Source organism: Pipistrellus hanaki, assembly GCF_964339955.1.
Source record: "Pipistrellus hanaki genome assembly, chromosome: 11".
NCBI classification, from domain to species: Eukaryota; Metazoa; Chordata; class Mammalia; order Chiroptera; family Vespertilionidae; genus Pipistrellus; species Pipistrellus hanaki.
Window position 1 is genome coordinate 63,386,904 of NC_140513.1, and position 26,753 is coordinate 63,413,656.

Consider the following 26,753-nt stretch of genomic DNA (forward strand, 5'->3'; position numbering starts at 1 on the left):
AGAAGCGGGCTGGCTGTGGGGCCCCTTGGGTGTCAGTGGCTCCCCACGTCCTCACAGCTGACCCTCTTGGGAGCTCCCCTCTGGCCTCCCCTCACACAGTCACAGGTTTCAGTGGCCCGACCCAGCCGCACCCGTGTTAATGCCCCAACACTACCCTCCGCATCGCGTGCCCTGCTGGTGGGAGCTTTGTCCCCTCACGCTCCCTCCTCTTCCCTGTGCCCAGCGCCCACTCCCAGGAAGGCTGTACCCAGCGCCCAGCGCGCCCACATCACCCAGCCGCCCTGGGAGACCGAGTCACATGATGGGATTCCCCCTGAGGCCGAGCAGGAGGACATGGACCTCACGGAGGCGCTGCCCATGGGGGCACCCAGCGGAGGATGGGCAGATGAAGTGAATGAGTGGCTGCAGGATGAGGGTCTCCTGAGCTACCTGGACCAGCTGTGCTCCCAGGAAGACTTTGTCACCCAGGTGGGCTGGCCCGCAGCTCCGGGCCTACAAGGTCCCAGAGGGTGGCGCTGTTGCGCCCAGACCCGGGTTCCCCCAGGCTGATGGGATGGGGCTCTGCTCTTTGCTCCTGAGCTGGGCGCCTGAGAGTGTGTGTCTGTGTGTGCATGTGTGCACTTTGTGTGGGTGTGGTGTGTGGTATCTATGTTCACGTGGGTGTGCTCTTGTGTGTATATGTGTTTCTGTATGTGTGTACACATGTGTGCTGCATGCTGTGTTTGTATGGGTGTGCCCTTGTGTTTTCATGTTTCTCTGCGTATCATGTGTGTACAGACATGTGCATATATGTGCATTGTGTGGTGCATGCTATCTGTGTTCATGTGGATGTGCCCTTGTGTGTGCATGTGCATACATGTGTTTCTGTGTGTGTGTGTGTGTGTGTGGTGTCCGCTATCTATATTCATGTGGGTGTGCCCCAGTGTGTCTATGTGTTTCTGTATGTGTGTGTGAATGTATGTGTATGTGCCTATATGTGTTTCTGTGTGTGTGTGTGTGTGTCTGTGTGTGCAATTGTGTGCATATAAGCGTTTCTGTGTGTGTGTGTGTGTGTGTGTGTACGTGTGTGTACCTGATGACCGTAATGGAGTGGAACATCCTGTGCAGGAGGACGGGGATCTTGGCTTTCCCACTTGTCCTCCGGCCCCGCTCCTCCCAGTTCCCTCCCTGCCAAGGGGCTCACGGCCGCTTCCTCTGTCCCAGGTGGAGGAGGTCATTGACCCCCAGTTCCTGAAGCAACTGAATTCCCCAGACGCCCAGCTGGACCCCTCGGCCCTCGCTGAGGAGTTGGAGCAGGAAGAAGGGCTCACTGCTGCCCAGGTGAGCCAGGGGAGGGTGCGACCTTAGGGCGATTGGGGGGGACCCCAAGTGACCATAGGACCCAGGGACCCCAGGGGAGTTAGAGGAGGGACAGGCTCTGGTGAGTCAGGGTGGGAGGGACCAAAGTAGATCAGGGTGGGGGGACCTCAGAGAGCCAGGGGAGGGAGCACCCCAGAACCAGGACACATAGTCTGTGTCCATGCCACACTGCCTGCAGGCAGCGCACACCGAGGTGGGAGCAGAGCAGGAGGAAAAGGAGGAGAGGGCTACAGAGAGGAAGGGGGATGGGAGCCCAGAAGGGAGGGGCACAAAGCTGGGAATATGGCACAGGGGACGGAGGAGAGCCTCATGACTGTCGTGGATTGGAGTCACGGTGTCACCTCCCCTCTCCCCAGTGCCATTGTCCCATCGCCCGCTCCTCCTCCTCACACACGTGTGCAGCGCCAGTCACTGTCCCTTCTCCCTCCAGCTGGCAGAGAGGCGACTCCTGGCCTCCGAGGAGGGGGGCGTGCAGGCACCCCCGAGTCTCGGTGCTCCCCTGTGGGACTCACGTCCTTCTGAACCTGCGAGCAGCCAAGATGCCCGGAGGCGTGACCAGGGCCCCCAGCTGTGGGTCAGTGGCACAGCCTGCCCACCAGAGACTGGCTTCCAGGGCCCTCAGAGGTTCGGCCCAGCAGACGCCCCCCGCTCCCGGCCCCCGGCTGGTGCTGTCTCTTCGGGGCCTGAGGAGCAGCCACCGCTCCGGGCTGGATGCCCCCCCGCTGCTGCCCAGGGCCACGGGCCTGCGGACTCTGCACGGGCACCCAGGGCCGCCTGCGTCCCCGGAGAGGCCTCTGTGGTCAGGGAGACGCTGGGGCCAGCGGCCAGGCCCCCTGAGGACGAGGAGGACCTCCCCAGCCTGGCCTTCCTCTGGGCCTCCCCCCGCCGCCTGCTGCCCTGCGCGCTCTCTCTGAGCCCTGGCCCTGCCTCGGGCCCGGCCTGCCCTGGAGGCCCGGGGCCCCGGGGCGCTGCCCAGGCCCGGTCCCTGCAGAGAGGAGGCCTCAGCCGCGCTTCCCCTGCAGCTTGCCAGCCTCAGAAGCGCGCTCTGGGGGGCGGCCCCGCCCATGCGGAGAAGACCCCCCGCCCAGGGGCCGACCTCGGGGTCTGGGGGAGGCCAGCACTGGCTCCGGGGCCGGTTCCCTCCTCACAGCCTCACAAGAGAAAGCGTGAGCCCTCTGACCCAGGGAGCTGGAGGAAGCGGCACTGCAGCCAGAATGGAGCAGAGGGGAGTGCCCCCCACTGCCCGCGCCCCGAGGGGCCCAGACCTGATGGGACCTGGCTGTCCCCCGGAGGAGCCACGGGCTCCTTCTCATGGCAGGGCTGATCCTGCTGGTCCCCTGACCTAGGAGGATGGGAGGCAGGAGGGAGGGCAGGACCCTTAGGGGGGGGAGGGGGTAGGAGGGAGGGCAGGACCCTTAGGGGGGGTGGGTCTGGGGTGGGGTAGGAGGGAGGGCAGGACCCTTAGGGGGGGTGGGTCTGGGGTGGGGTAGGAGGGAGGGCAGGACCGTTAGGGGGGGAGGTCTGGGAGGGTAGGAGGGAGGGCAGGACCCTTAGGGCAGGTGGGTTGGGGTGGGGGTAGGACTAGCACCTGTGGGGCATTGTGGGTCAGTTATGAATAAAGAGAGTGTTGTTTGAAAATGCTCTGGGCTGCTGTGTCCACACTCGGGTCTGCGCTGCTCCTTGGAGGGGACCTGAGAGGAAGGGAGCATGCGGGAGGTCCTGGGCGCTCTGCACCCACAGGGACCCTCAGTCCCTCCTCCTGATTGACAGGGACCTCCTCCCACTGCTCCTGGGAGCACACAGCTCTCTCATCCCCGGGGACCCCTCCGTCATTCTGCTCCCAAGGCCAGGCTGAGGCCTGACCGAGAGGGACAGGCTGGGCCTCAGGGGCAGGCTGTCCCTCTGGGCCTCCTGCAGGAGGAGCACCCTGTCTCAGTGGGTGACTGAGAGTGAGGGGGTGCGGGAGGCTGGAACAGGGGTGACAGGGAGTAACGGCGACACGCCTGTTGAAGGTGGGGACACGGGAATGACAGTGGTGGGAGGATACCAAGTCCCTTGCGGGATTTCTGTGTGGGACAGTCCTGTCCAGCTGGGGGAGGTGGACCCCTCTGCTGTGGCTGGGGGCCTGGGCTCAGGGACAACCGGGTTTGAAGGACCCACGACTGCTGTCCCTTCCCTCCAGCCATGGCTGGGCTCTGTGTGATAGATGCTGACACAGAGTTACATCTGTGTGGGAACAGGTTCTCCTCACACCCGTGGGGCCCTTTCACCAGTGCCACCCGCAGGGGCAGCAGGGGCCCGGGTGCGTGTGGCCCCAGGGCTGGTGGGAGCTGAGATCCAGGCTGAGGGAGGGGCCCCAGTCACCTCTGTGGGCACTGCTACAGACCCCACAGACAAACGGGCCCCGAACCCCGAATGTAAGAGTGAGATGAGCCAGCGGTGAGGGCAGGAGCAGAGCCAGGAGGAGACCCCTGTCTGCAGAACTGCCTGTCCCAGCTCTGCTCCCATGTGGCCCCGCCCTGGCCCTCACCCCTTGCCCCTGGCCAATGCCTCTCCCCCAAGTTCAAGTTCTGATTCCTTCCCGGGCTCTGGCTGGGTGGGAAGGCTGAGGCTATGAGCAGGGCCCTGCCCACCAGCAAGCAGAGCTGTGGCCCGGGAGGAGGCCCCGCAGCAGCCATGGGAGGGCTGAAGCCCTGCAGTTCCAGAGGAGGCCTGGCCCTCTGCTGCCCACACAGCTCAGGGGAGAATGGCCTCATGTCAGGGCCTTCCCCTCCCACAAATCCCAGGTCAGCCCTCAGCTCCTCCTCTGCTGCCTTCCCTTGTCCCCTGCGGCGGGCACACCCACTCTCCGGCCTCTGGGCACTTTGTGAAGGAGACTTCTCACCTGGGCCCTTCTTTCCCGGCCGCTGCCCCTCCCTGCCCAGCTGGGCCTCAACACAGAGAAGAACATTTGAGAATAAAGTAGACATTTTTGTTTATTAAAGTAGACATATTTGTCCCAGATTAATAAACCCTTCATAATTGGCTCAGATTTTACCTCAAACTGTAATAAATTGCTGGTCAACCACTAAGCAATATAGACTAACAGGCCAGCATCCCCAGGATTCTAAAGTTGAAAACTTCTATAATAATAAAAACATAATATGCAAATCAATCCAACGACTGAACAGCAGAACGACTGCCTGGATAACCACGTTATGACACACATTGATGCCAGGCAGATGCAATGTGATTGGTTGGGGGTACCCGGCCATCACCCCACGATTACCCCTGCAGAGGGAGGCCCACGCAGGCCACCCTCTGTGGAGCAATCAATTGGGGGTTGGAGTCAGTGCTCCATGATTGATTGCCCCAAAGAGGGAGGCACGGGTTACCCAGCCAGTGGGGCGATTGATTGTGGGGCTTCCAGACTGCAAGAGGGCACAGACCAGGCTGAGGACCCCCTCCCCCAACCCCCGTCCCTGAGTGCACAAATTTCGCACACCAGGCCTCTAGTAGAAACAACATTAACATCGGTGGTCACACACTGCAGTGAATATACTGGGTACATTTACATTTAAACAAGTAAAAGTTACCAAAATAAAAAAATCTCAAACCCCCCCCCCCAAAAAAAAAAACAAAAAAAAAAACACCCCACAACATAATGAGACACCAAGAAATTATAATACATAGTTGCTTAAATATCTATACTAATAAAAGGGTAATATGCTAATTATATTGGATACACTGGATGTCTTCCAGATGTCCTTCCTGACAAAGCCAGGGCCTGTGTGCCTACAGCTGACCTAAGGAAGGGAAACTCAGGTCCCAGTTGCCTTCAGCCAGCCAGAGGAGGGAAGCCGTGGTCCCGGGTGTGGGGGCTGAGGCAGAGGTGGTTAGGGGTGATCAGGCAGGCAGGCAAGCTGTTAGTGGTGATCAAGCAGGCAGAGGTGGTTAGGGACTATCAAGCAGGCAGGCAGAGTGATTAGGGGCAACCAGGCAGGCAGGCAAGCAGTTAGGAGCCAGTGGTACTGGATTGTGAGAGGGATGTACAACTGACAGTTTGATCAGACATCATCCAAGGCAGTGGTCACCAAACTCAACAGAGCCAAATATCAACAGTACAACGATTGAAATTTCTTTTGAGAGCCAAATTTTTTTCATACCATACAATTACTTCTGCTCATTTCATAAATGGGGAAACTGAGGCAAATAGACTCACTAATTGGCTTGAGGTTATACACCTGGCATTTGGTAGAGCCAGGATTTGAACCCATGCAGTCTGACTCTAGCACCTATGTTCTTAACCAATAAGTTACACTGTCCTATCGAGAGCCAATTTTTTTACCTTAAATTTCTTCTAATGCCACTTCTTCAAAATAGACTTGCCCAGGCCATGGTATTTTGTGGAAGAGCCACACTTGCTAACCACTGCCCCAAGGGGTCCCAGATTCCGAGAGGGTGTAGGCTGGGCTGAGGGACACCCCCCCACCATGCATGAATTTCGTGCACCAGGCCTCTAGTATTATATACTAATAAAATTCCCAGTTTTGAATATCTAGAAGAAATGTGACATATCCAGAGAAACAGAATAGTGTGACTAATATTCTGAAAATGCAGCAGTCAAGACAATAGAAAAATGTTTAAACCTATGAAAATTTGTTTACCCTTATTCATAAGAGAGACCATTTTTTACTTATCAGTTTAGTCACACACACACACACACACACACACACACACAAAATCCATAAAGCTATAGAAGGGAGGCTATGAGGTTAACTCTTACACTTACATTGCAAATCAAATTGTCCTAATGTGTAAACAGGAAAATTTGGCAGTAGCCATTGAAATATAAAATACATATGCCCTTTGCTTATCTGGGAAAGAAATGATAAAATTCATATCTTCATGCATCACATTTATAAGTAGAGAAATGAGATAAATATTTCATATATATTTTTGCATAATTTATTCATGTAATTATATACTAGAGGCCTGGTGCACAGATTTGTGCACAGGTGGGGTCCCTCGGCCTGGTCAGTGGGGATGTAGCCAAACCTGGATCTCCAACATCCCTTGAGGGGTTCCAGATAGCAAGAGAGCAGTTCTTAGGTGATACACCCCAGAATTGGGCTCCTTCCTCTCTGGTTCTGAGTGGGTCACCCAAGAGTCGCAGCTGCCAAGTCACCACAGATCAGCAGCTCCTGTGTTGAGCGTCAGCCCCCTGGTGGTCAGTGTGCATCATAGCTACCAGTCAGCCAGTCAAATGGTTGGCCAGTCTAATGGTTGCTTAGGCTTTTATATATATAGATTATTAATACATGAAGAATTGAAAAGAGATTTGATTTTGTGTGGTGGGCACACAATGCAATATGCAGATGATGCACTGTAAAATTGTATACTTGAAACTTATATAATTTTATAACCATTGTCACCCCAATAAATTTAATTTAAAATTAAAAAAGAAAATCAAGTTAAGAGAATTAATCCAGGGTTGTGCCCCGGTAGATAAAATGGTCAGAGCAGTCTTTTCTGAGGAAACTTTCAAGCACTGATATACATTAAATCAGGAATTAGTTTCTAGTTTGATGTAAATAGAATGTTATGGGGACAAATGAGGTCAGTGTGTTAGACATCATAAAGTGAGACTTATAGAGCCTGGGAAAGTGATGAATTTAGACATTGCCTGTGGATAAGGCCACGTTGTGACTAATAGAACATGATAAGGATTGCATTTTTAACAAGACAAAAACATGTTGGAAAACTTAGAGTCAGATAGCAAATTTAAGCATATTTATCCAGCTTGGGGAGAAAAGATGAAAGGAAGCCAAGAGAGGAGGTAAAATGATTAATTAAAAGGTTATTGCATTATTCTAGGGAAAGCATTTTGGTTTAGATGGTATGTCACCAATAGAAGAGGGGAGACATGCTTGGATTTGGAACATACTATAATGAATTGCAGACAGATTTGATAAGGTGATAGTTTGGATATGGTTTATGAGAGTAAGAGAGGAGTCTAAAATAACACCAATAATTTTTCTAGGAAAATTTGTGGCTCTACTTACTGAGTGGGCTTTGTAGGGGGAAAAAATATGAGTGCAATTTTATGATTGGGGATTTTAAAATGTCTATTATAGAACAGAGTGGTGATTTACAACAAATGGGTTGACACATGAGTGATGACTTCAGGGAAGAGATATTTTAAGTGGTAGAACTAGATGGGATCACCCAACGAAGATGTATACCTGACAGGAGAGAAGTTTCATTGGCAGAAGCCTGGGAACACTACAGCATTTTGAAGAAAAGGAAGGATAAAGTAGAATCCAGCAAAAGAAACTGAAAAAGGATAGCAAAAAGCTGAGGAAATAACATGAAAATATAGCATCCTGGTAGCTGAGATGAGATGTTTTTAATTTGTTTACTTGTCTCTTTGTTTTAACAAAGGGACTGATCAGCTGTCTCTGAGCACTGCTGAGGAGCTGAGTAAAGTCAGATCACCGGTGTTTGCAATGTGAGAGTGACTGTTGACTGCCATGAGCTGTTTCAGTCCACTCACAGAGATAGAAGCCTGATTACAGTGGGTTGAGGATATAACTGGAGTTGAAAAATTAGAATCAGCAAATATTGATTAGTCTTTGAGTGAGATTTGCTTTCAATAATAACAAAAAAGAAAAAGGACAGAAACCAAAAAGTGATTTGGTATCAATAAATGCTTCTCTAAATGCGTATTCTGAGTAGAACGATTCAATAGAAAGAGGAAAAAAAATGGTGCTGCAAAAAGAGAAAGGAATAGATAAGCAAGAGTGTTTGGGAGTCGCAGGGCTGGTAGAGGTGAATCAGCTTGGGCAGCCACAACAAGCACTGGCTGGGTGACTTCTAAAACAGCAATTCATTTTCTCTCGGCTCTGGTGAGAGGGAGTGTGAGATCCAGATGCCAGATGGTCAGTTTCTGGTGAGAGTTCTCTTCCTAGCTGGCAGCCAGACACCTTTTTATTGTGCCCTCACATGGCTGAGGAGCTTGGGAAAGAGAAGGAGGAGGGAGAGATGGAGGGGAGGTGGGGACGGGGTGAGGGCTAGAAAAGTTCCTTGGTCTCCTGTGCCCTTTCTTTCAAGAGCACCAATCCCATCACACTGGCCTCACCCTCATAAACACATCTAAACCAAATTACCTTCCCGAAGCCCCATCTCTAAATAACATTCTATAGGGGGTTAGGATTTCAACATATGAAATTCAGGAGGGAGCACAGTTCAGTCTATAGCATCGTTAATAGAAGCAGAGGCACATTGTTTGGGGGCATATGCCCTTAGATTGACAGATTCAGCAAAATGTTTTGTTTGTTTTTTTCTTACGTATGTGGTTATGCATTTTGATTTGGATGTCTTTTAAAGCCTTTTCATTTCCTCCCCTTGGTTCAAATTGAAGAATTCCCTTCCTCATTGCCTGCAATGAGGTGACCAACAACGGAGAGTAAAGACCCAGGAGAACTCCCCTGAGGCTTAAGGAAATGGAAAGCATGACCTTATCCTCTCCAATATATATGAGAGGAAATTACACAAGTGTGAGATGACAAATGTAAGGGATGTTAATTCAAGACAGAAAATTTTGAAAAAGCATTTGGAAAAGACTGATTGAGTAAATAACAGTATATCTATAAAAAGGTATACTATGAAGAAGGTAAAACACAATGAGGCAGCTATCTGTTATCTCCAAGTTTCACACATTGAAAATCTCAAAGTATTTGCCGTGTGAATAATCCTGCAATGAGCATAAGGATACCTATATTTTGGGGAAGAAATGTTTTCAAAGCTTTCAGGTAGATACATACATACGTATTTTTACATATGCATATATATACACTATTTTAAATAGATTTTAGAGAAACACAAAGTAGAAGCATGTGGAAGAAACAGATTGAAGTTGTTACCATGGTTTCTAACACAATAATTCTTGGTATATGGTATGATTCAATAAAGTATTGTAATGAATGAAAAAGAGTCAAGGATTGAAATTAATATACTAGCTTGTAAACACTTTTTAGAGCATCTATTGGAATATTAAACATCATCTAATATACACTCCTTTGAAATAAGCCCAGATCTCAAATCAAGGTTGATGTAGTTATAGTTTATTATATTCATAATACAGAACTTTGATTGACATGTAAACTGTTGTTGTAAGAAAAGTTCAAAGCCATAAAGAATTTTCATGAGTTTATTTGCAATAAATTTACAAAATGCCAGAAACAAGACCTCAAATGTTCAGGTGAACGTCAGTTGTGTAGTTTCTTTTGTACATTTGGAATTAAGGAGGGAGTTTAGGGAAGGGGATAGTTTACAAGATTATGTGCTCCCTTGAGTGTGGTTACAGCTCCCCAGAGTCTAAGAAAAGGGAATTAAGCAGGCATTTCACAGGTGTCTTATCATAGATGCACAAGAACAATGGACCCGGCTTGCTTAGGGCAAAGATAAATCTTTCTATAGGCCTGAGGCATGACGGCCTACCAGGATCTGTCCAGTTTGGAATTTTTCCCCCAGCTTTTTTATTAAGGTATTATATGTGTACATATCTTACCAATCCCCCCCCCCATACATGGGAGATATGGGGGAGATAAGAGATCAACTGAAGGACTTGTATGCATGCATACAAGCATAACCAATGGACGCAAAACTCTGGGGAGGGAGGGCATGTATGGCAGTTTGGAATGTGTAAACAGACCTCCCTGTGAAGTGACGTTAGGTCAGATTTATTATAGAGCCCCTTTTTCATCCACAAACTTTTAATAAAAAGTCTTTCTGCCACTTTACATATTGTACCATGCTTCATCTACTAGGCCCTATTTCTCCTAGCTTCTGATATTGAATTAGAAGAACCCCCCCCCCCAAAAAAAAATGTACACTAATCAGAAAAAGTGGGGCTTCAGCAACCACTTTGTTAGTATCAAATTTTAATTTTCTCATTTGTAAGAAATTTCAGCTGCATCAGTGGTTGTGTTCTTCAAGCACATCCCTTTTCTGCTTTGAAATGCTATTCCAAGGGGCTCACAAAATAATCAGGCCCTTTGAAATCATTTGGCTGGAGCTAAATAACTCCTAGTTCCAATTATATTAATGAAGCAGTCAAGAAACTGCCTATTTGGGAGCTGCCCTAAAGTGTTGAATAGTTGTCTGTACAGCAGCCTGCAAGATATATATGTCAGTAACTTAGAGTTTTATACTTACAATGCAAATTGGTTAGTCTTAATAATATGTCTAGTGTTAATAAAAATGCATGATTTTATTTGCTTGCCAATGAAATTCAAATTTATGCATTTAATGGTTTTTCAAAAGCCATCAAAGCAGAGAGTTTGCTAATTATAATGTGTGGATCATTGTAGCCTGGTTGAATTTTGAAGATTTGATTCCAATGACTGATGTGTATTAACTGTAGGTTGAAAAGTAACCCACTTCTTCCTTTCCTACATTCTCCTGTATATCATGTAATATCAAATCTTTTGGCCATTGCATTTGTTGTATCTGAAACAGACATTAATTCTTTAAGTGAAAGATTTAATACCATTCTAAACATTAAGAATAAAATGAACATGTCAATTTTATTTATTTTTCCAAGAGCTACCCGATAGCTGACCCATCCATTGCATATTTTTAGGCCCAGTTGTCAGAATTTATCTCATCTTCTTCACAATCATGTTTCACATTTTTTAGCATGCCATTTTTACATTATCAGGTATATATGTTTTTTGTTGTTGTTGAGTTATTAAGAAAACAAATATCTTCCTCATTAAACTGATCTACCAGGACACCAGAGAGTATGTTTCACTTGAATTAACTGTTCAACTCAGTGTTGGCTCTCATGATGCCTCTAAATTGGTCATTAAATCACAATGAATTAACCACCTAAAAAGTTCAGTGAAGGAGGAAGAACATAGTAGACTCACACTTGACCCTGTTATCTAACAAAGTCTTAATATTTATACTAGTGCCCTGGTGCACAGATTCGTGCACATTGAAAGGAAATTAATTCGAGGGTGGTAAGAAGGGCCAGACACACTCTGGAGCCAACCTCCTGCGGTCCCTTCCTAGCCAGCTGCACCTGGAGCTTCGCCTCGGCTCAAAGGGTATTTGCCAACTGAGCGGGGTCCCTCTGGCAGGTGAGGTCTCTTGGCTTGGCCTGTAGGAATTGTGCCGAAACTGGCTCTCTGACATCCCCCAAGGGGTCCCAGATTACAAGAGGGTGGTTCTCAGGTGACAAACCCTGGAATCAGGCTCCCTGAATCTCTGCAGCAAAGTCACTGCATCTCAGCAGCTCCTGAATTGAGCATCTGCCACCTGGTGGTCATTGTGCATCATAGCCACCAGTTGGACAGTCATATGGTTGCTTAGCCTTTTATATATATAGATATTGTAACATCTTAACAATTCATGGGATGCTTGAACCATTCTCGTTAACTATCCAATGATTTTTTTCATCTACTTTTAATATATATATATATATTAAACTATCCAATAAAAATGTGATTTAGCTCATTGTTTCTTGAAAGTGTTCAAATAAAGTGTTTGTGGGAAGCAAAGCAAATCTGGAACCTTTAGACCAATAATAATAATATCAATATGTTTTGTCTTTATATATATCTCTTACTAATGAAACATAGATCTAAAGATAAATGATCAATTATTAGAACCTTATAAATAAAGAAGAAATAAAAATAAGCATACTTAAGCTAAATAATAATTTGTTTAGATATGGATATATAAAATGCATTACTTTTTATGTGAAAATTATTTTACTGATTCAATGCGACTTAATTTAAAAGATAAATATCATAGAAAAACATATACTCAACTTAGAAACACTGCATGGTATCACTCTCACCCAAAATAACCATAACACTAATACTTAATTATACCACTATGAGCAACACCATGAACAAATTGGAGGTGTTTTTTAAATTTTCACAGATCTTGTTCTAGAAACAGTGCTGAGCATGGCCATGGGCATCTATTCACCTCTTATACTTAGTGACTACGTGATATTGGGCAAGTCATTTAATCACTAAATATTTAAGAATTAGTTTCTATTGGTAAATAGAGAGGATAAATGTATTAATATGTGCAAATTGATTAAGCGATATGTGTAAAGTTTAGCGACTGTAGCTATGATAATGAAAGGTATTGATGGAAACAATGATGATGATAATGATGAATTCTTCCTCAAAATAGCAAAGTTGAGAGGAAAAACATCCAACTTTATTTTATAAATACAATACACAAAATAGTTCCTTTAGGCATAAATCAAATACATAGAATATATAATAGCTACTTTATACAGTTCAAGGCTTTGGAAATGAGTTAGAATCAATTGAAATGTATTTTAAAGTGCAGTTACGCAATACATATTTGGCATTAGCCCGTTTTAAAAACTTTCTAAAATGTTAATTCTAAATTCACTTTTTCAATAAGTAATCCTTTATAATAAAAGCCTAATATGCTAAGTGTCCGGTCGTCTTTTAGGCCGTTCAATCAATCAAAGTGTAATATGCTAATGATATGCTAAGGCTGCTCAATGCCTTGCTATGACGTGCACTGACCTCCAGGGGGCAGGCAGTCAACCAGTCAACCTGTCATTATGATGTGTACTGACCACCAGGGGTAGATGCTCCAACCAGTAGATTAGCTTGTTATTGGGGTCTGGCTGATAGATTGGGACTGAGCAACAGGAGCCAGACTTAAAGGAATGTGAGCTTCAAGACCAAGTTCAAAGTTAGAATTATGGAATGCCTCTGCTATTCAGCACAGAAAATTGGTAGCATGTGTACAACACCCTCTAGGTTCTGCTTCTTTCCCATACAAGGCTCATTCCACAGAATTCAAGGCTTCCCTTTACACCTGCCCAAGTAACTATCCCTTACCCATTGCTCAGGTATCGATGGGGTGCTCATTAGCTCTACTTCAATCCGCTCACTGGTAAGATGGTGCAGGGGACAATGGGCTGCACAAGCACTGAATGCATGCTGGAAGTTTTGGGGCAGGGATTTTGCAGTGCACCCTACCTCCAGTTTGCTTAATAAAAGGTCTGAAGTCTAGTTGTATTAGGATTAGTTTATAGCTTCATAATATTGCCAAGAAACTAGGTTCTTTTCTAATTCCAACTCAACCATACATAGCTGTTGACTTTCTAATCATTAAGGTTTTCAGCTCATAACCTCAAGATAGCTAATGCAATTCAAGAGAATTTCTCAGTTACAAGGCAGAGATGAAGGGAAAGGAATGGTGGCAGTGAAGAATTCTGCAGCATCTATCTCTCTTAGAGTCTGGTAAGGGCTATTCCTGAACTTTCCTATTAGACTTTCCATTATGTTTTATTGGCCATGAGTAGATTGAGCAGTGATCTTTAACTCTTGGAGATATCAAGAAAAACAACAACAAACAACAAACAAAACCTACCTTTCCCGAAGATTACTATATTAGGTTTGAACAAATCAGAGTTCAATAAGCTTGGACAGCAAAAAGATGTATTGCTTTTGTTTGTCAGGAATTCTAAAGATGATGTTTCTTATTTTACCAACAGAAAACTTTAGTCGTTTTCTTCATCCCAGAAGTCCGCAAGTTCAAATAATATTCCAAATGAAGTTGTACAGTATTTTTTGTAGTTGGGCATGCTGAGAAATGTTTCTCATCTTTAGAATTTAACATGCTAGCCTAAGGAAAATTGCTATCTGAAGCAAATTGGAATAACATTTTCCTCCTTCTCAAACAGCCCTCATAGGGTTAGGAAATAAAGTCTACCAGATCATACCAGTTATCAACACAATACCTCTGGTTTGTAGCGGTGCATTAAAACCTTAAAATTTAAATGCATATAAAAATGGATGTTTTAAAAGGTTGCCTACATTTTTAATGAATTCTATCACCTGAAAAAATTTTATTGACATTTTAAAAAAAAGCACCCTTAATTTTATTTCACAACGAGAAAAGCTTTTAAAATTCTAGAAACACTTATAATTTTCCATATTGGTTTAAAATATCAAACTGAGGATTATTTTTGTCTCATTGTTGAAATACCAGTGCATGGAATATCTGATACAAGATGTGCAGAATATATTGTCGATTTGAATGTGTGAAGAAATAAGTTGCACTTGTTCTTTATATTCCACGTTATAAAATAATACAATAAAATATTACTATTCTTATACATGAATTGAGAATACAGATAATAAACCACTGTAACATTTTTATAAAATCAACTACTTTTTACAAAGTTTTGTGAAAAAGCAAGAAAGATAATCAGATAGTGAGTGGTCCAAAGATAATTTTGCCACATCGTAATTGTTTCTAAGATCAGCCTGTATCCAGATATGTATGGAAATAATATGAAGAAACTTAGTTTATATCATGGAGAACTTACATAGTCAGTGACTAGTTTATTGGATGTGTTTTAAAAACAATGATTTTTAAACACATCATTGTATTGTTATAAATCATTAGTATAGGGTTCAAACCATTATAGTGTTTGCTGTGTTGTAAAGCTCAAATTCTACCTTCTGGAATTCAAAGTTAGTTAATATCTGGCCTCTCAAAGCTTTTTATTTATTTGTTTTCTTAGTGACTAGAGATTTCACTCTCTAGTAAAATTATATTAGTCACATGACTTGATTCTTGTGCTATGTGTTTATACCTACTTATTTAGGTTTAGTCCAAGATCAGTAAATAATTGTCTTAGTTCACAAACACTATCTTCCAGGAACATTTAAAAAGTTTATGTAATATTACTAGCCTCCACTTGCCACTTTTGTTATAAATCATCTCACCCTTTACATGCCTTCCTCAGTTCTTAGTTTGACAACTTTTATTCAGTCCCTCTCCTTTCTGATAATAATGGAAGCCAACACATTGGATGGCCTGTCTAGATTTTTGTTAGATTTCTATCCCAAGGAAATCGGTCAAAAATAGAGGGGCCCAATTAACTGGAAAAGTCATCCAAGATATTCATGAAATTCTTCCTTTATCTCACAAATTGTGTTGCCCTTATCATCACCAGTCATCGGGGGTAATAAAAAAGTTAATGGACTATTAAAATTAAAGTTTGCTAAGTGGACAGAAGAACTCAATTTCCCATGGCTCTTAGCTCTGATATCCTCCCAGTCCTCTCCTTCTTGGTTATACCAATTGTCCACATAGAAATTAGTAACTGGCTCCTGATACTTCCTATTCTTCTTCAGTTCTCAAAGATTCTATTTGAGCACTCATTCTAAAATACTCCAAAAAACAATTGTTTATATCCACACTTATCATCAATAGGGCCTTCTATCCAAATCACTCCTACAATCAAAGAATTGGACACTTAGTTTTCTAAAGGCAATATGACTTGAAAATTAACTTTAACCCTTATATCTTCTGCCTTACCATTAATACTAGTGCCATATTCCAAGGGATCCACCTTGGATTCACATCTCCAAACTAATAGATACAAAAGCTAGTGTGAATGGAAGTTTACCCTAATTGGAATAAAGGTTTCCTCTGGAGTGGCCCAAGAAACATATAAAGCCATGAGGAAGAAATTTTCTCCAGAACCTTGGAACAAGCAGATAACTTTTGGAAGTAATAATTTTCAACCCAAGATATCAGAATAAGATACTCTAGTGTTCCCTTTTATTTTCTTTTGTCATATACTTCTTTCCTATGCTCGATATAATGGCAAAATCTTATAATGCTATTTTTTATTGCTGGTTATAGATCCCATTTATTATGGAAACCTCAGTTTCCCCCAAATTTCTAATTCTGTCTCCAATTTAATCCTTTGCATTAACTCTGGGTGTCTTTATATTTTTATTGTAGGTTCAAAAGGAATGTGCCTCAATACTTTTCAATAGAGAAATCTATTCTTCCACCTTAACATAATCCAGGGTCTTTTCATGGAACTAAGTATATGTAATTACAACTAATTTACTGCCAACACCTACACTGTTATTATAGGAGGCAAGAGTACACATTCCTTGCCTTTTATATGTATCTGATAGACCCAGATGACCCTGAGGAAACTTATATCTTTGTACATTTTGAACTGTCTGTCCTGCAAAGAAAAATCAAGGAATTCTTTCATTTCCAACTGGAAGGGACAATGTTTCAACAAAAGAGCTCATATAAAGTTCAATATACAAACCTTTGGAAAATATTCTCATGTAAGTTGCATAGCCCCTATTGAGACATTATTTGTGGCAACTATACCTACAGGTATCTGCCCAACTTGCCTCAATCCTGCTATCTAATCAAATCAGCCTTTTTCCTATCTTTTCTTTTCTTATTTTATTTTATATTATTTTATTTTATTTTTTGTCTTTACCTTATTTTCTCTGATTGAAGGCATTGACAATCTAAAACATCAAATTATCAAATTATTTTTGTTTCATAATTTAAATACCAGTGCATGGAATTATCTGATACAAGATGTGCAGGTTATATACCAGTATAAAATCCTAATTTCATAAGAAGGACATGCCTTGCTCTTTTCACTAAGTTCTCAAGAAACTCCAGAACAAGAGTCTAAGAGATTGAGAATAAACCTACAAGACTAGACTACCACAGCAGTTCATGTATGGATAACTTTTGTGACTGCAGCTCTGGGAAATAAGCTGGACAATGAATGATATTACTGAAACTACTAACATTATTACCAGAGGAATTTCAGTGAGTAGTTCTCTAAACTGTATGGCACTGGACATAATTAAGGCTTCCCACAGAGACATGTACAGTGGTCAGAAGTGATTATTATGAATGCTAGAGGCCCAGTGAATGAAATTCATGAACTCAGGGTAGGGGGTTCCTCAACTCGGATTGTGAGAGGGAGCAGGCCAGGCTGAGGGATCCCACTGGTGCATGATAGGGGCCAGGGAGGGATGCAGGAGGTTGGCTACCTAGGGAGGGACAGTGGGAAGGATCCAAGGCATGTCCGGCCCATCTCACTCAGTCTGGATTGGCCAGACCCCAGCACCAAACTAACCTACTGGTCAAAGCATCTGCCCCCTGGTGGTTAGTGCACATCATAGTGAGCAGTTGAGCTGCCTTAGCATATCATTAGCATGTTACACTTTGATTGGTTGAATGGCCGACTGGAGGACTGAGCACTTAGCATATTAGGCTTTTATTATATAGGATGTTCCTGAAACATCTATGATGTTTATGACATCACCAAAATTATTCAGAATGAAAACCAGAAAGATAATTAGATTCCCCTCTACTATTTTTTTAATACTGTCTAAAGACTCTTCAAATCCAATGTCCTCGAATATTCTCAACTGGCTCTCATCAAATCTTACATTTTGATCTTATTCATTTATTCAACCTTCGATAATTATTTTTAGTTCTTAAAGCTCAATAAGAATATAAAGACAAGTTCAACCCTGAAAAACATTTGCAAATCTTAATTTACAATGATTCTGACTTCATCCCTAATAGTGCTAGAGAAGATATTTTGTTTGTTTTAAACAGTGGGGGCTGACAACATACTTAAATTATCCTTAAATTATTCACTGACTGGACTTGGCCAAACTTTAGTTAGGCTTCTCTCCTATCTCTCAAGCCTTTAAACTTTGATTCAGCTTCAATATTAAGCAAACATTAAGTATGAGAACTTCCCCCTTAACAGCTCACTCCAAGAATGAATCTGCTACTGAAACATGTCTAATCAAAGCATCCTGTGTTGCCACCAGTTCACTCCACTACCAATCTTGCTTCCACACAAAGATTTTCTAGCCCTACATCTCATCCTCTATATTAAAACAAACAAACAAACAAGCAAACAAACAAACAAACAAAAAAAAACCACCACCTTTTCCTGTTTGATTTTGATTTTTTTAAATCTTGAGATTGGAGCATTCTCCCAATTGCAATACTCTTTATGAAGAAAGTTTCTCTTTATCAAAGTTTGGATTCATTTTTAAAATGACACCAGTGGGCTTGGAAGAGGACCTGCACCTCAAATCATGATTTCAGCCTTTGAGGCATTAATCAGAGAACTTAGCTAAACTGTGCTTGGAATCCTGCCATATCAACATATGAGATAATAAATGTGTGTTGTGTTAAGCCACTACACATGGAGTAATTTGTTATTTGGGAACAGAACACCAACAAAAGTAAAAGTATACAATGTGAACTTCAGTCCATTGTTGTTTTCTTTTAATAGCAAAACAATATATTCCATGTAGTTGCTTTCTTCTATATTTTATTTGATATCAACTAGAAAATTATCTATTCTAACTATAATGGTCTATAACAATTAAATAAATTTTTACATTAAAAAATTTAAATATTTAAGTGTAACATTTAAATACTTCTTAAAAGATTCACTAGCTTATTTGGGAAATCAAATCAAAACTAAAATAAGATACCAATTCACATCTGTTAGGATTATCAACAATACAAGTAATAACAAGGGGTAGAGAAAAAAGAAGCCTCATTCACTGCTGGTGGGAATGTAAACTGTTGCACCCACTATGGAAAACAGTGGAGTTTCCTCCAAAAAATGAACAATAAAGTTAGCATATGACCCAGCAATACCTCTTCTGATTACCTATATAAATAATTTTAAAACATTTATTTATAAAGAAAAATTCACCCCTATGTTTCTCGCAGCATTATTTAGGGTGGCCAAGACATGAAAATAGCCAAAGTGTCTTTTGATAGGTGATTGGATAAAGAAGATGGGGTAGATATTCAACCATAAGAAAAGATGAAATACTGCCATTTGTGACAACATAGATGGATCTTGAGAATATCATGCTAAACAAAGTAAGTGAAACAGAAAAAGTCAAGAACCGTATGATTTCACTCATATGTGGGCTATAAAACTGAAAGCAACAATTGAACAAATAAGACCCCTCCAAAAAATACTCATAAACACAGTACTATGATTGTTATCAGAGGGAAATAAGGGTAGAGGAAGTTAGTAAAGGGTAAACAGGGTCAAATACATGGTGATGGAAGGAGGTTTGACTTTGTGTGCTAAACCCAGGATGGAATAAACAGATGATGTCTCATAGAATTATACTTTTGAAATCTATATAATTTTATTCACCATTTTTACCCCAATAAATAAAGGGGAAAAAGCTGAAAAAGATGCCTTGAGATAAGTGGTATGAAGACATTGTCCCTATACTCATGTGAGAAAATATAACAATATTTATTTAACATTGATATTAGATATATTTTTTTCATGCAGAGATATTTCCCATGGTACATTACATCTAAAAATGAAAATATGTTCTGTTGGTTGACCAATCAAATTAAATTTAATTAAACTAAGTACTAGCCATATGATTTCCATTGCATTTTCATTAGCAGGGACATTTTAAGAAGATTAAAATATACAGAGAACTTAAAGAAAGTATTATATTTATTCTAAGATATGTTTCTAGAATGTGTACTTTAAGCAACCAGACAGAACTGTCTCTACTTTTATGCAATTTATTGCTACTTGGCATAGTGTGTGTGTGTGTGTGTGTGTGTGTGTGTACATGTGTGTACACCTGTATGTTAATTTTCTCTCTATCACCAATAAATGCAACAGGATGGGAATTCTATAAGAGTACAGAGTTTGCTTTTGATTTTCTGTTTATTGCTGGCCCTCATTAACTAGAATTTTGTATGGCCCATAGTAGGCCCTCAAATACATATGTGCCACTCAGAAGAATAATACATATTTATATTACTTAATACTTAAAGTAAACTTGAATGTTGATTATTTCTTTTTAAAAACACGAAGCATCTAAATGAACTTATTTTTAGCTCTTTCTCTAATCCTAACTCTAGCCCTCAACTCAAACTTAACTGTAACCCTAACAGGGACAAACTTAACTGTAACCCTAACAGAGTATCTGTAATACTCTCCACAATAAAGATTAAACAACAAAAACAAACAACAACAAAAATTAACACTAAGCTGATCCCTAACATTGACTATAAATCTAACACCTAAACCTAACTCAAAGCCGAATCTCCATTAATATACTGAATAATACAAAAACTAATCCTAACCCTAGCACTTATCCTAATCCTATCCCTGATTTGAATTCACACACACACACACACACACACACACACACACACACAGAGAGATAAAAACTTTAAAAATATTAAACCCTTACTATATGTACTGATTGGAGAAAGAACAAATCAGGTTTTCCTTCAAAGAAACTTATCATTTTATAGCATCTAATATCTAACACAAAAATGTACCTATGTTAATAACACACAATGAGCAGAATTACGGACAATGTAAGTAGAGAAAGGGAGCTGATTGTGAAAATGTACAAAGTAAGAACATCGGTGTTTTGGGTTTTTTTTGTTTTGGTTTTTTAATATATTTTATTGCTTTTGTACAGAGAGGAAGGGAGAGAGATAGACTTAGAAATATCTATGAGAGAGCCATCGATCAGCTGCCTCTTGCACACCCCCTACTGGGGATATGCCCGCAACCAAGGTACATGCCCTTGACCGGAATCGAACCCGGGACCCTTCAGTCCCCAAGCTGACGCTCTATCCATTGAGCCAAACCGGTTTTGGCAGAACATTGGTGTTTTGCTGTGAACTGGACTTATACCTACTCCATCAAAGTGAATGCTATAAGATCCTTCTTAGGTTTGGTCACAGAAGTATTCATGACAACAATAAGCTCAATGCATAAGTGAGCAGTCTTCCTAATTTGCACTCAAGCTGTATGGTTTTCCCTCCACAACAGCCTCAACACTGGAGATGGTGTTAGTCTCTAGCTGGTACCCTTTTTATTTTGTCCTTCTAATACTTCTAATAACCTTTCATTACTTTGAATAGGACCATGAAGTGAGGCTTAATCACTTCTACCCAAAATTAATACACCTTCTCCTCTTTCCCTGCATGAGAAAGAATAATTAAACTGTCAGTCAGCAGTATCTTAGTTTTGGATATGTGGTTTCTTCAGAGTTTCCTAATTTTGGATTCCAGATCACCATCACAAGCTGTAAAAAATGACCAATTTTTAATTTAACATAGAAACTGTAGTTTGTTGTACCCTACAATATATCAATGTCTTCAGAAGCCCATGATTTTGGCCCAAATTATACAGGGATTTTAAAAACATATAACTTTTTAAGACTTCATGTTGAAAAATATCCTATCACATGAATCCCTAATCAAAGAGAAATAGAATGTTAGAAACCCACACTGCATCATGTATGAAACTTCTGTTTTACAGCATGTCTTACCAAAACTAGAGTGCTAAGCCCAGAGTTTAGGGCTCTCAGTTTCCTTCCCCTTTCCATTAGTCCGATTCAGGCTGATGACCTTTCTTCCCAAACATGGCAAGGAACAAAACACAACAATGATTTTATTGTTTTCTTTTAACCAAATTGCTTACTTGTGTTCCCTTCGAACCACAAAATAGCCAACTCTGGGCTGCGCAATGTTGAGGCCATCTGGGCAGAACCAATAACCTCTGTGTGATGCAGGAAACCCATCAGCCAACTTGAGAGAGTGGGGCTGGGTCCTGCCCAGGTGTGGCTCCTCAGGAAGGCCGAGGAGCCAGGCTTACTTCCAGGAGCAGCTGAAGTGGCTGCTATAGGATAAGCTACTAACAAGTGGTGGGGAACTAGAAATTAGATTGAGTAGTTTGAGATGAAAGAAAACAAGCACATTGTACAAACTTGAGAACTCTAGCAAGATCTCTAGCTTACTACTGTGTGCAGGGAGATATGATCCCATTACAGGATTCTCCTCAGCAGATGTACACAATTGATCAAGAACAGTTACTGGAAGCAGTTGAAACTTTTAAAGCACAAATAAATAGCATACAAACGTTGATGAGCAATTAGATATCATAGCAAGGAAAACAAAGAGAAAAATCAAAACATTTGCTGATAACAAGGCATCATTACAAAGGATTCTGTGTGACTAACACGAGTGATGCTTAATAATGTTGATAATCTCCAAAAGCCAGCTAGAGAAATTAAAAAATTGTGACCAATAGAGAAGGAACCAGGAGAATTGTGACCAGCACATCAGTATACAATTTCTCATGTCTGACAAAGCATCATGGCCTGTGGGGAAATGAAAAATAAAAACCAAAAGCCTACCACTGGGCAAATAAATCATCCTCTTTACATAAAACCCATTAGAGAACATGAAAGAACATCTATGGAAATGAAGTATCTTCAAATATTGTCATGATGTTTTTAAAGATTAATTGGGTGCTTTGAAGAAGAAGCAAAAAGGTGTTCCAGGTCAAGACTGTTTGGGTCGATGGGATATCTAAGTTCTAGAAGACACCTGGTTTGTTTTCTGAGCATACATGAGAGTGTAATAAAACCAACCCAGGTATCTTTCTCTTTGGCTTCCTTTGTTTTCTGATCATTTTCCTTTACATGTTTAGGAAACTAGGCCCTTAGAGTAGAATGGACATTTTAATGATGTTATTCTACCAATCCATGATTCTCCCACTTGTTTATATCTTCCTCTGTCTCTTTTTTCAATGTCCTGTAGTTTTCCGAGTACAATTCTTCTCCTTGATTAAGTATGTCACATACACAAAATGTTTAGGAACACAATTACTTTTTTTAGTGAAAAGAATATTTTAATTAAAGAAAGCCTAATGATCAGAAGAAAAATGAGGTCTTGTGTATGAAATGCTATTTAAGCAAGATAATTACATTTCCTATCAACAAAATAAATATAAAAATAAGACAAAGCTATAGACATAAAAATTCCTTAATAAGTCATTATTCAAGAGATTATTGAATATTTTCATAGGAGTCTTCAGTTATTGTTTATTTGTGCAGCAAAAATCATTATAATGAGTTAGGCAAAACAATGAAGCAGTGTAAATGAAGTTAGATATTGTTTTAAAACGCTTAAAGAAATTAATTGTAGTTAAGTGTTTAAATATGATTTATATTCCTTTGGCAAATACACTTTCATTATTTTCATGTAATCTATCATCCACAGAACTTCTTTCACACTGACAATATGCCAATGTCATTTTAAGTCCATGAATGTCTTAATTTTTTAAAGTTCAAGAAAACATACACTTTAAAACTTTTGTGTAGTAATTTGTATTGTTATACATTCTAATTTAAAATTTAATAAAGCTTTTCCTATGATGCAGACAATTTATAATTACCATTTTATTAGTAAGAAAATTTTGACTGATAAGTGTTAATACAAGTCCAAGGTTTGGGGGCTAATAAGTGGAAGATGCAGGCCTGATTAAAACCAAACAGTATAAGCAATACTATCTCAAAAAATATAAATCTGCCTATCCTAGAGTATGTAGAGAGAACAGTAATGTACTGACTAAAATATAACCCAATAAAAATGTAATCAGAAGAGTCAGTTATGATTTCTATAGAGCACCCTGGCCCAAAGAGCAAAACTCATTAGTAGTGGTGACGGTTGCCATGGATGTGGCTGTGGGTGTCTACCACTGGTCCATTGTCATGACTGGATACTGTTGTTTGCATCATATTTGGAATTGCTCTGGGAAAACTGGAATCAAACTTATTAAGAAATATAATTTCAAATGACTATGTGATAGAAATTGCTGTTTCTTACTGAAAAAAAACAAAACAAAAACACACAACAGCTCCCACAATTTTTATTTTCAAGTTGTTACTTTCAAACAGTTATTTTTTGTGGGAAAAAAGTTTTTGTGTTTTTCCCCCCTCAGGAAACCTGTCATATGGCTGTAAACATGGAAGAACTGACACATTTTATTCTCTTCCTGTGGATAGTTTGTGTGTAGAGGATGCATGTGTCAGCTGAATGAAAGAAACTACATCAATAGCATTGTTCCACATAATGCTAAAGTGAATCTCAAGGCTGCAGGGAACTTTAATAAAGTAATTTTTCAAAAAGGGAAGCAGAATATCCTAATTCTGTGTTTTAATAGTACTAAAATACAGATTTATGGGGAAGCCAAAAGGAAACAGAAAAATGCAAGGTTTCCTTATTTAGTTTGTGGCCAGTATATATTTTTTCTTCTTTGAAAAGTTGATTGTGCTTTATATTTTGCAATTCCAACATCATAATAATTTTTATCCAGGTCAGATGAAACATGGTTCTACAAAATGCCAACAGGCTATAGATTATAAAAACTACCTATTTCAGTCTTTTGTTAGATGATAAAGTGTTTATACCCAAATTCACTCATGCATTATGAGTTTTTGACGTCAGTATAGATGTACTGTGTATTATCTATTATTATTTCAAATGAAAAAGTCCACAATCATACTCCTGGCTCCACCGGCTTTCCTTTCATTGTACTGAGAGTTTTTTATTTGAAGCCAACACAATACCTCATCACTTTTATGGTCACTAAAACTTCCAAAACACATTTTAAAATGTTTAGCATTAATATGAATGTTAAATATCAGTTTTATTTCTCTCCTCATCTCCCAGAACTCCTATCCTAAACTCTCATTGAGCGGTCCTGAAATGACCTTAAAATCAGCATCAGCATTCTAAAAGTCATTTTGTATTTCCCCTCTTACCAACTCCAAATCTTGTTGATTCTCATAGTTCTGTTAATTAAAACCCTCATTGTCCAGTTCTCCCTGGCTAAAAATGTGCTATTGTCATTTATTAGTGTAAAGCTTTTACTCCTGATAGCTAATTAGCCAATTGACCTGGCTGACTGAGTGAGTCTTCCTTCAAAAATGCCACTTGGAGTCAACTCATTCTTTCAATTTCTTTTGCTATGACCAATATCCATGCCATTCCAACCTCTCATTCTGCATAGTTCCCTAAACTCTCTGTTCTTTTAAAAACTACATCTATCTATCTATCTATCTATCTATCTATCTATCTATCTATCATCTATTCATCCATCCATCTTTCTGTAGCTCTATCAACAATTTCTACCTACATATATAAAATAATTAGAATTGAAAGATAAGTATATGAAGGACTTAAGTATATTATATAATAGCTGTAACTTTTGGAAAATTACTTGAATCTCTGAAACTCATTTTTTTCCTCAGCTGATAAAGGGCAATAATAACATTTAATCCAAAAGTCAATATGAGGCCCAGAGCAGCCGGGTCGGGTGCGGCCAGGCCCGGAGCAGCAGCTGCCAGGCTGGGAGCGGCCAGGCCCGGAGTGGCCAGGCCCGGAGCGGCTGGGCCCGGAGCAGCAGGGTCAGGTGCGGCCAGGCCCGGAGCAGCAGCAGCCACGCCCGGAGCAGCCAGGTCAGGAGCAGCAGTGGCCAGACCCGGAGCAGCTGGTTGTGGAATGGACCAGAGCAACAGAGGCCAGGCCCGGAGCATCCAGGCCCGGAACAGCTCGCTCCTCACCTGCCTCCACCCCAAGGCTGCCTCTCAGACATGGCTGGAAACTTTTGGGAGAACTTGAGGGTCTGCTGAATCAAATGAGGAAGGCTTAGATCTGGATGTGTTGAGTTAGTATAGCGCTGAGATGTTGATCTGTGAGTGCCTTGTGTGGGGCCTGGATGAGGTTGGTTGATCTATTTGGAAATGTCTTTTGTGTGAAGTGTATCCTTGGGCATGGGGAGGTATTATTGATTTGAGAAAATGCTAAGTAACTGATTTACTATTTGAAAAATTTAAAGTTCTGATAGTTAAAAAAAAAGTCAATATGAAATAGTTTGTTATAAATATATTAATGCTATGAAAATATTAACATAATTGGAAATAGTTAACTTTTTATTTGTTTTTAGTCTACCCTTTCTTTAATTAACCAATCATTTGTCATTTATATTTTCAACAAAATAATCATTTGTTTGAGAGGCATTAAGCTAGGTTCTGGAAGCACAGATTTATTTTATGTGAATTAGACTGATACTATGAAGTCTCTTACTCCTCACAACAAAATCAGTTTAATTACAGAACCCACAGGCATATAATTATTTTTTTCTCCTCTCTGATTTGGTCTCTAGTCTTACATCACACTAAGATGACAACTATACCTGTTAGTACTGTAATGTTTAACATCCTATTCCAGCAGTATTCACAATACCTTTTCACTACATATGTCATAATGAATAGTGGGGAAAGATTTTAAGGTAGGTGACACTGGAGATGAAATTGAATAGACAATTATAAATGGGCTAAGCAGGTAAGGGGTTGGTGGAAGAAGGCAGATAAAAGCATATTTACGTATACAAATATAGAAAACAATATAAAATTCAAGCTCTCACTTGTAAAACAAAGCTATAACTATTAGGGGAGAATTTCATCGTTTAGAACTTAGCCAAGTCTAATCATGAAGATGTGTATAGATCATTTTAAGTGTGTGTATAGGAGACAGAGAATTATTTCTAACTCTGAGATGAATACATGCCAAGTATAAATGTGTACTTCAAGTATTTTGCAGAAAGCTTTTGTCTCAGTTTGTGTTCCTGGAAAATAGTTTCTGAGACAGTGATTTGCCTGAAGGAA